The sequence below is a fragment of the Piliocolobus tephrosceles genome, unplaced genomic scaffold (genome assembly GCF_002776525.5).
Source record: "Piliocolobus tephrosceles isolate RC106 unplaced genomic scaffold, ASM277652v3 unscaffolded_604, whole genome shotgun sequence".
Classification (NCBI taxonomy): domain Eukaryota; kingdom Metazoa; phylum Chordata; class Mammalia; order Primates; family Cercopithecidae; genus Piliocolobus; species Piliocolobus tephrosceles.
Window position 1 is genome coordinate 144,848 of NW_022333208.1, and position 9,089 is coordinate 153,936.

Sequence of the window (9,089 nt, forward strand, 5' to 3'; positions counted from 1 at the left end):
TTATCTGATTTCACATTAGCTTAAAATTCACTTCAGTCTTTCCATGTCTTCACTGAGGTCGCCACCTCAGCATACTACACACCTTCTCCAGCACTCAGTGTGACCGGCATCCGCACAGTGAGCCCCAGAGTCAACCTCTTTGTTTCCCAGGTGAACCAACTAGATATTAATACTGCTCTGCTATAACGTAAACGCTCCTAACTCAAACTTACTGGAAAAGGAGTGAAACATCTGTGAAGTGACTTTAAGAAAAGGTACTTTTTGCTTATGAAAAGAAACCAGCGAGTCCTCTAAGGATAATAACAGGGAGTATTTTACAGTTAAGCACATGATTTGGAGGGAGGAATTTGGATGTTGCTCTGCTGGTCCAGGCTGTTAATACTCTTCTTGCTCCTCCTGTGGGCCCCCTTCATCAGGTATCACAAAGTCTTCATCTGTGGCATACAGAATGTCTATAGTCCTCTGCAATACAGGGTTGTTTTTCCCCTCATTCTCCTGGCAAATCAATTCAATGTTCCATAGCTTTCTGAAGTAGAAATTCCTTTTTCTCCAAGTCTTCAACAGTGAATTTCAATACGTTGACCTGCTTCATCAACTCAGCTGCCTGGTCATCCCTATTGCCCACACCAGGGTTATTTCACAACACGCCAGGGCCAGCCTTAGGAGACGCAGCAGTTCTCTGTGTTGAGATGGGCCTCTGCGGAGCTGTATTGCTAAAATTTTGGTTTATTCAGAGCTGGAGCAAGGAGGGAGGGAGCCACTGAAGTTTCTTGACCTTGTCTGGCAGCCACAGGGTCATAGGCTTTTCCATCATAGTTTGCACCAAAAAACTTCTTGAACCACTGCATGAATTCAAAATTGTCCTGGAAGTTTCCTGTTACTGATTTGTCCACAAGAATTGTTTTGTCAACACCCATCCTCTTAAAACCCGCTTGCAGTATTTTGAAGTTCCGGATGCACTCATATTCTAGTTTAGCTTGAAATTTCACTTTCTTCAAGTCAGTGGAGCCAGGAAACAGCATGTCCATAAACTGACACTAGGCACTCCCTGACCACACTATTTGATCTTTGTCAGATTCAACTGCAGAGACTCATTGATCCAGGCCAGTATATGTCATGTCGACTTAGGTTATCAATGGTCACTGACGTGAGTATACGTTCATTGCCATCTTCGGCTCTCGGGGGAAGCAGGTCCACTGCCGTCACCCGGCTCCAGTTCCTTCGTCTTGTTCAAACCGCCAGACTCCACCTTTTTTGTATTTTTAGTAGAGACGGGGTTTCACCATGTTGGCCAGCCTGATCTTGAACTCCTGATCTCATGACCTGCCCACTTTGGCCTCCCAAAGTGCTGAGATTACAGGCGTGAGCCACTGCACCTGGCCTCTATAATTTTATTGTAGCTATTTTTTAAAATCTTCTTACTCTTACCTAATGTTAATTAAACATTTAAAGGTTAAAATGTAATAATTCCCGAAACCTAGCCTCATACATTAAAGAAAGAAATGCGTACTATATACATGCTGAACACACATACACACCATATGCATACAATATATACATATGAGAGACAGGGAGAAAGACCATAAAACAAGCTAGTCATTTTTAAAACTGTACAAGGGAATTTTTATTTTTGCAACTTGTACAAAGTTTGAAATTGTTCCAGAATAAAAATGTAAACTAATTACTAACTAGTTTCAGTTGTGTTAAAACTAAATTTTCGTTCCTTTAATGTTTTATTTCATGTGAGAGCCTTTATTTTGAGAGTAGGGAAATGGTGAAAATGTTGGAGATAAAGGTTAATTATTAGTGTCAGAAAGAAGAGAGAGGAGCCAGGTTCTGGATATAAAAATGAGTGAAAATTTCCAGTAAACAACAACAACAAAAAGTTATGAGCATGGGAGGAGAAGGGAGATGGAGAGGAAAGGCCATAATAAAGAACTTTGTCCTGAAGCACAAAGGATTAGAAAAGGGATTCAGGATTTATTGAAGCAATTTAAAAAATGAGTTTTGGCGGGGCGCGGTGGCTCACGCCTGTAATCCCAGCACTTTGGGAGGCTGAGGCGGGCTGATCACGAGGTCAGGAGATCGAGACCATCGTGGCTAATACAGTGAAACCCCGTCTCTACTAAAAATACAATAACAAAATTAGCCGGGTGTGGTTGGGGGCGCCTGTAGTCCCAGTTACTTGGCAGGAGACTGAGGCAGGAGAATGGCGTGAACCCGGGAAGCGGAGTTTGCAGTGAGCCAGGAGCCTGCCACTGCACTTCAGCCTGGGCGACAGAGCGAGACTCCGTCTCAAAAAAAAAAAAAAAAAAAAAAAAAGTGAGTTTTACTTGTTTTCCTCTATATTTTTTTGATTCTCTACTACAGTTAGAAATTATTCTAGTGCAGGCCGGGCGCGGCGGCTCAAGCCTGTAATCCCAGCACTTTGGGAGGCCGAGGTGGGCGGATCACGAGGTCAGGAGATCGAGACCATCCTGGCTAACATGGTGAAACTCTGTCTCTACTAAAAAATACAAAAAACTAGCCGGGTGTGGTGGCAGGCGCCTGTAGTCCCAGCTACTCAGGAGGCTGAGGCAGGAGAATGGCGTAAACCCGTGAGGCGGAGCTTGCAGTGAGCTGAGATCCGGCCACTGCACTCCAGCCTGGGAGACAGAGCGAGGCTCCGTCTCAAAAAAAAAAAAAAATTATTCTAGTGCTATGAATTTCACCTACTCGCATGGAAAACTAAAACAGTATGTTTCTAACTGAATCTCGTTATATACACTCAATTGTGACTTTCACTTATTTAAAAATTTCAGTTTAGGTTTTCTCAGTCCATTCAAGTTTCTCCCTTTTCAACTGCTCTTTTTTCCTCATTGTGATCCAAACACATGGTGGTGAAATAGGAGGAAGTAAGAAGAATCAATAGACAAAATTGGAAGAGGGAACTCTAATATTCTTTTTATTTAAAATGAATTTTGGTTTGAGAAACCTTCTGTTCTGAACTCTTCAGGCTTTATTTCCACAGCACCCACTGCTGTGTTGTCACTGTCTCTCTCATAGTCTCCCAAACATTCATGACATTGACTTTGTTTTCAGAATGCAAACAGGTTGTTTTAGAGACAATCCATCAGGCCATTGAGGTTTTTATTTCTCTTCATCTGACACAAAAACACTCTTGTGCCACTGGCTTACCCTCAGACTTCCTTGATTATTTTAGAGACATGTGACATTATGTAATAATTCATTATACCCACAGGATCATTAGTTGTTGCGCAGGGGTCAGGGGGAGGTATCTCAGATATTTTCAGAACACATTTTTTTTTCTCTCCATTGTAACTTGTTTATTTATGTACTAGGGGAAAGTAGAAACCTTCATTTCTGATGTTGTGATCTTTTTTGTTCTTCCCTTTTCTATATATTCTTTCTAGAGAAATGCCTAGATTATTCTAGATTATTTCCTTTTGGTTGAAAATCTGCTCTTCTGTAATCAACATATCCCTCCCCCACACCCAACACAAAATACACACACACACAAGCGCACACACACACACATGCACAAACACACATCAGTTTCTTCAAAGTGTAAACTATTATCTGATCCACCATATTCTTATTCTTTTGGATTAAAACAAAACAAAGCAAAAAAATCTTTTTCGTTCTCAAAATCTTAGTGCTTGAAAATCTAAGGTCACCTGACTTATCAGATATATGTTCCCACTTTTTGAACTTTACAAAATCTATTAATATATTCAATAACTATTTTTTTCTTTCTTTTCTTTTTTATGTGTGTTTTTCATTTCCCGGAAAAAATAAAATCTCTTCATCTATGGCAAGCATTGATCCACTGAGGACTAGGAAGAAAAGTATCAGAAATGGCAGCTGTAAAACTCTTTTGTATTGCCAAAGTTTTATTTCACTTCACAATTTATCATCTAGTTCCTCTTTATGCTATGAATGCATTTGTGCACTCCTATTTTGTGCCAGAAAATATTCAGGGCAAATCTGGGTGGATAAGCCATAGTTTCTCTCCTCTTGGTATCCATGGCAAACACAGGAAAAATATGTTCATAGTACCTTAAAAGAAGAATCTTAAACTAATCAGATTTGTGGAGCACTGTTGGGGTCAGCTTAGGAGTGACTTTCAGAGGAATTCTGATACTCTGGACTTCAACCAAGACTGTGCTGGAGCAGCCACTGAACCCTAAGCAGGGCTTGCTTATTCTGGAAGTTTCTTATAATCAGTAAGGTATAAGTCTTCAGAGTTTGTTTCATCAGCCTACCTCTGAGCACTACTGTACAGCAGTGATAGAAGCACAGCCACCAGAAAGACAGTCCTGTAATATAACTGATCTGGCAACATTGAAACAATATTCATCATAGCACAGCTCAACTGAGCTGCACATGTGCAGAAAATAGAAGACGGCAGGATATCCAACTGCTGCTGTAAAGTGAGCTTAAATGGGGGTAATCGCAAGCAGAGAGGGCAGCAGAAATATGTTAAGGATTCGCAGAAGCACAGCCTCAAGCAATGTAGCATAACTGAATATATGAGAAGGGGCATGCTGCTGAAGAAATGAAAGAAGAAACTTGCTCTTAAAAAATCTATTTCTGATGACACTGGACACACTGTTATATAGCTATATGCAGTTCTATTGATTTCTAATTTTAAATATCAAAAATTAGTATGGATTACCAACCCTGTCAGAAAATATGTATGCATTTATCTAGTATATTTTAGTTGCACTGTGGTCATTTTAACTTACTGTTTCCCTAGCTGTATTAGCAATTCGTTTGCATGGCAAATTAAAAACATTCTGTTAATTTCTTAAGAGCTGTTGCAAGTTCATTTGGAAGGGCAAGTTGTATATTTACACACACAGAGACACACACATTATGCACACTTGAGACTGTGAAATATTATTATGGCAGAAATCAGGAAAGAATCCAAGAAATAAAAGAATGAAGTTAAGAGAGTTCTTTTGTTTATATTGTCATGGCATTCCCACAAAATAATGACCTTACTATTTGAGGGTGGCTCATGAAAATCATTCTCATTATTTCAGTCATGTATATGTATTTATTCAATTTATTCAACAAGTATTTACCCTGTGGGGTATGCGTATATCACCCTATTCACAGCTGGAGACAAGAGATATAGACAAAGGATATTGGCATGCATGATAAAAGCTTTTGCTTTTCCTTCCAGATCTTTAACTCTGGGTAGGTAAAGGGAGTACACTTATTTCCATGCAGGTAGTATTGCTCAGTTCATATAACAAGAAGTACTTAGCTCTCACAGACTAAAATTCTGGCAAACATCCATTGAACCTTAGATAAACTTCCTGAATCACAATGACTCTAGATATAGAATCAACAGTACATCATTATAATGAAAATATCCTTTTTATTTTTTCCCTGCCTGTAGAAAAATTTGTGATAAAGGTGAGCTAAAAGGTTGGAAATGAAAGAAAATGTCAGGGAATTAAACAGCAAGTAAATAATTTGAAGTGATAATTTAATTTAAAAGGATCACCATGGCACATGGAGGCTTTTCAAGGTCAATTCTTTAGATAGTTCCGTTTCAATGTTTTTTTTTAGCTGATTCGATTGAGGTCATTTACAATTTTGCAAGTCGGCTTTTTTTATTCTCAAAAGAATTAATGAGGTACAGTTTAATGGAACTACCTGGAAAGTTAGTGAATTTGATTATAAACATACATAGACAATTACTCGGTTTATGTTAGCCAAACGCTATTCACTTCAGGGATGCTTATGCACATACCAGGTTCTTAGTAGCTGTGCAGTCATTGTCTTAGCGGAAACATTTGTCAATTCCTACTGAAGAGAAGTATTATTGAAGAAGAGAAGAAAACAAAGGAAGATATGGTTTCCTCCTATCTGACTGTAACTCAAGGGACTTTGTTTTCAGGAGCTTTGAATTATCTGCAAAGGATAAAACTTTCATATTCTTTTTAATAAGTTGGATTATTTTCATTTCCTAATAAAACTTCTTTCCATCTCAGTACAGGGTGAACTTTTCAGATTCTGCAAAGATCAAAGGTCGAGGCTATAGATCATTCTTTTTTTGAAAGTCAGTTTCCATGGCCTGTGGGTTTTATTATTCAGTCTACAGTGGACGGGTTTCATTGCTTCATGGAGCTAAAGAAACAGAATTTTTAAGAACCTAAAATGCTAATGGGACAAAAATCATTGTTTAGAGAACTGAATTGTTATTTTCTTGCTTGCTATTTTTATCAATTACTCATTTACTTATGAACAGAGGAATAATTTTTTTTTTGGTTTCATCCCACAAATTCATACAGAAAATCTCTGCTTTGGAATGGAATACTTAGAGTAAAAACCATCATTCATATAAACACTTATTCTTGGGTTTCATGTTTATGTCACATAAAAGAGATTGTCATCCCTGGGTGAACTAGACAACAAGTCAGAAACTGTCAGCCTTATTAAATTTGGCTAGTATTTTTGCTCCATTGCTGAATTCTATCTGGTTGCAATTGATCCCATGAGAATGGGGGTTATTCTTAAGGTGATTGAAATGATGAACTTTTGTGCTGGCAAGCTGTTACACTATGGCAGTTCATGTCTTAAATGAAAACCAAATTCAGCATCACAATTTTGAGGAAAATACTTCAGAATAAGAAAATTATTTGTATAGCTTTTATTGCTGTTTCTATCAACAAGATTTATTCCTTAACACATAATTTAGTATTTTGAAAGTGCAGAAAATTTCCTTAGACTATTAAAAATTTTCATTTCATTATTCTTCTTAGAGAATATATACTAGCAGGAGAGTGAATTCTTATCATATTTTTCTTATGAGCACATTTGCAAGTGTACATTTTTGCAATCAAATTTCCCCAAATGTTAACAACGTAAGATACTTAGTTTTATCAATAAAGTCATGGCAAATGTTGGGTACCAGCAGATCCATCAAAGAGCATCCTCATTATTTTTTTACATCTTTATGATCTGCTAATATTAATTTCATCTGTCAATATTTTCCTCAAAAAATGTCTGATAAATAGCTTTTCACTTCTATTAGACTTTAATAAATGATATAACTTACTCTGTGTCATGTTTAGTTTTCAACCAAATAATCAAATTCATTTTGACCTCTTCTTAAAGATTTTCACAATCTTTCTAAATTAGTCTTTCTAAATGAGTCTTTCTAAAACTAACTAATAAAGGAACATAACACTGATAAAACTGCACAGTTTGGACAAAATGGGAGAGTTTCTCAGAAAATTTATTCTACATTTTTATGTGCATTCTTGGAAAAATGTTCATCTTTAATCTAAATGTGTTTGATTTACTTACTCTCATTTTCCCGGTCCAGGTCTTAATTATGCATCACCTTGGAGTATGGGAACAATTCCTTAAAGTGCTACTTGCCCCTCACCTCCATCACTCACAACCCATTCTTATGTACTCCTATGGTGCTACTGCCAGTGATCAGTTTTCTCCATGACTCTCTGCCAAAATCAGAGTAGAACTTGAGCCTGGCATTCAAAGTTGACCTCAAACTCTGCAAAACATCTCTTTTTGACCTCACTGGTCTTTTCTACATGCTCAAAGACAAATCATACAATATACCGCTTTGCAAGAACCCCATGCCTTTACCAGTAGTATTTTTCTCTACCTGAAAATCACTATTACTCATTTCAATCTGCTAAAATTATAATAATTCCACCAGGCCTTATGCAAATACAATCTATATGCTGATATTTTCCTCAAGCAGAAATTATCTCTCTCACTTTTGAACTCCAATATTTTGTGTGTGACATGTAAGATTCAGTACCTTCTGTTTTTCATAATGTAAACATGCATTGCAGTTCTTTTTTAAAACTAGAAGTTTTCTAGAGGTAATGATATTCACTTTATTTTTAGTAGTATTTCATTTGTATTTTGCGAATAGTACTTTTGAAATAGTATTTTTAAAATAATTATTTTGCCTTAAATAATCATATTATTTAGTAAGTATATTATTCAGTGAGTGAAGTAACTAGTAAATTAGTATGAAAAATAATCATAAATTAACAATAACAATAATGTAAAACTATGTATATTAATAGCTAATACAATTTGGACTGTTGTTTTGTGTCAGGAAGTGGTTTGTTAGTGATTTATAGATAGATAGATAGATAGATAGATAGATAGATAGATAGATAGATAGATAGCTATAAATGCCTATATTAAAAGAATGGAATGGGCAGTATCACCCCTATTTTAAAGACAAGGACATAAAGTGACTCTTTTAAAGGGCACAGACATAATAGTGAGGAGAGTGGCAGTTTGAACTCGTATCTATTTGATGTCAAAATGATGCCTTATTTATTATCCAGAAAATAAAATAATATTATACAGACTATTTAAAAACATATTTAATTGGGAAGGATATATTAAATCACAGTTAAATAATATTGATAAATAATTGCTTAAGTGTGTGAAAGTACAGATAATAAAATGTCAATCAAAACTGATACAAGCAAAAGTCTTCATAGAATATATGAGCATGTGGTTGGCCTTTGAAAATAAAATTTAAATATGGATAGGAATGTGATAAGTGAACACACCAAAGAAGACACTTTCAGTGTAATCTATTGCACAAGTGGAGGTGCATACTACTAATAGTCAAGCACATCAACATTACAATGACAGGTCTCATTGTAGATAATTTATGATTAGTTCAGCATAAAAACAAAAGTTCTTTCATATTGAACTAAATAATAAAGATATTGCACCCACATCCATTGTAATTATGATGTAAACATATATACTTCAAATATCTCTATTTAAAAGTTTTGGTTTTAACCATAGGAAGCTCTGATGATAATTATGCTGAAGTCAACTGGATAAATCCTGTGTTAGTCAGCTTGGGCTGCAATTACAAAAGATGGCATGGCTTAAACAACAGAATTTTTATTTTTGCATAATTCTGGAGGCTCCATGTCTAAAATCAAGGTGTCAGCATGGCTGGTTTCTGAATAAGCCTCCCTCCTTAGCTTACAGATGGCTACCTTCTCATTATGTCCTCATGCGTTTTTTTTTTTTTTTTTTTTTTTTTTTTTTTTTTTTTTTTT

General features: G+C 36.2%; 1 pseudogene; it reads right to left on the reverse strand.

The window, feature by feature from the left end:
- Nucleotides 1–356: 356 nt before the first annotated feature.
- On the reverse strand, nt 357–1,169 carry LOC111527632 (annotated as a pseudogene).
- Between the last annotated feature and the right edge of the window lie 7,920 nt (nt 1,170–9,089).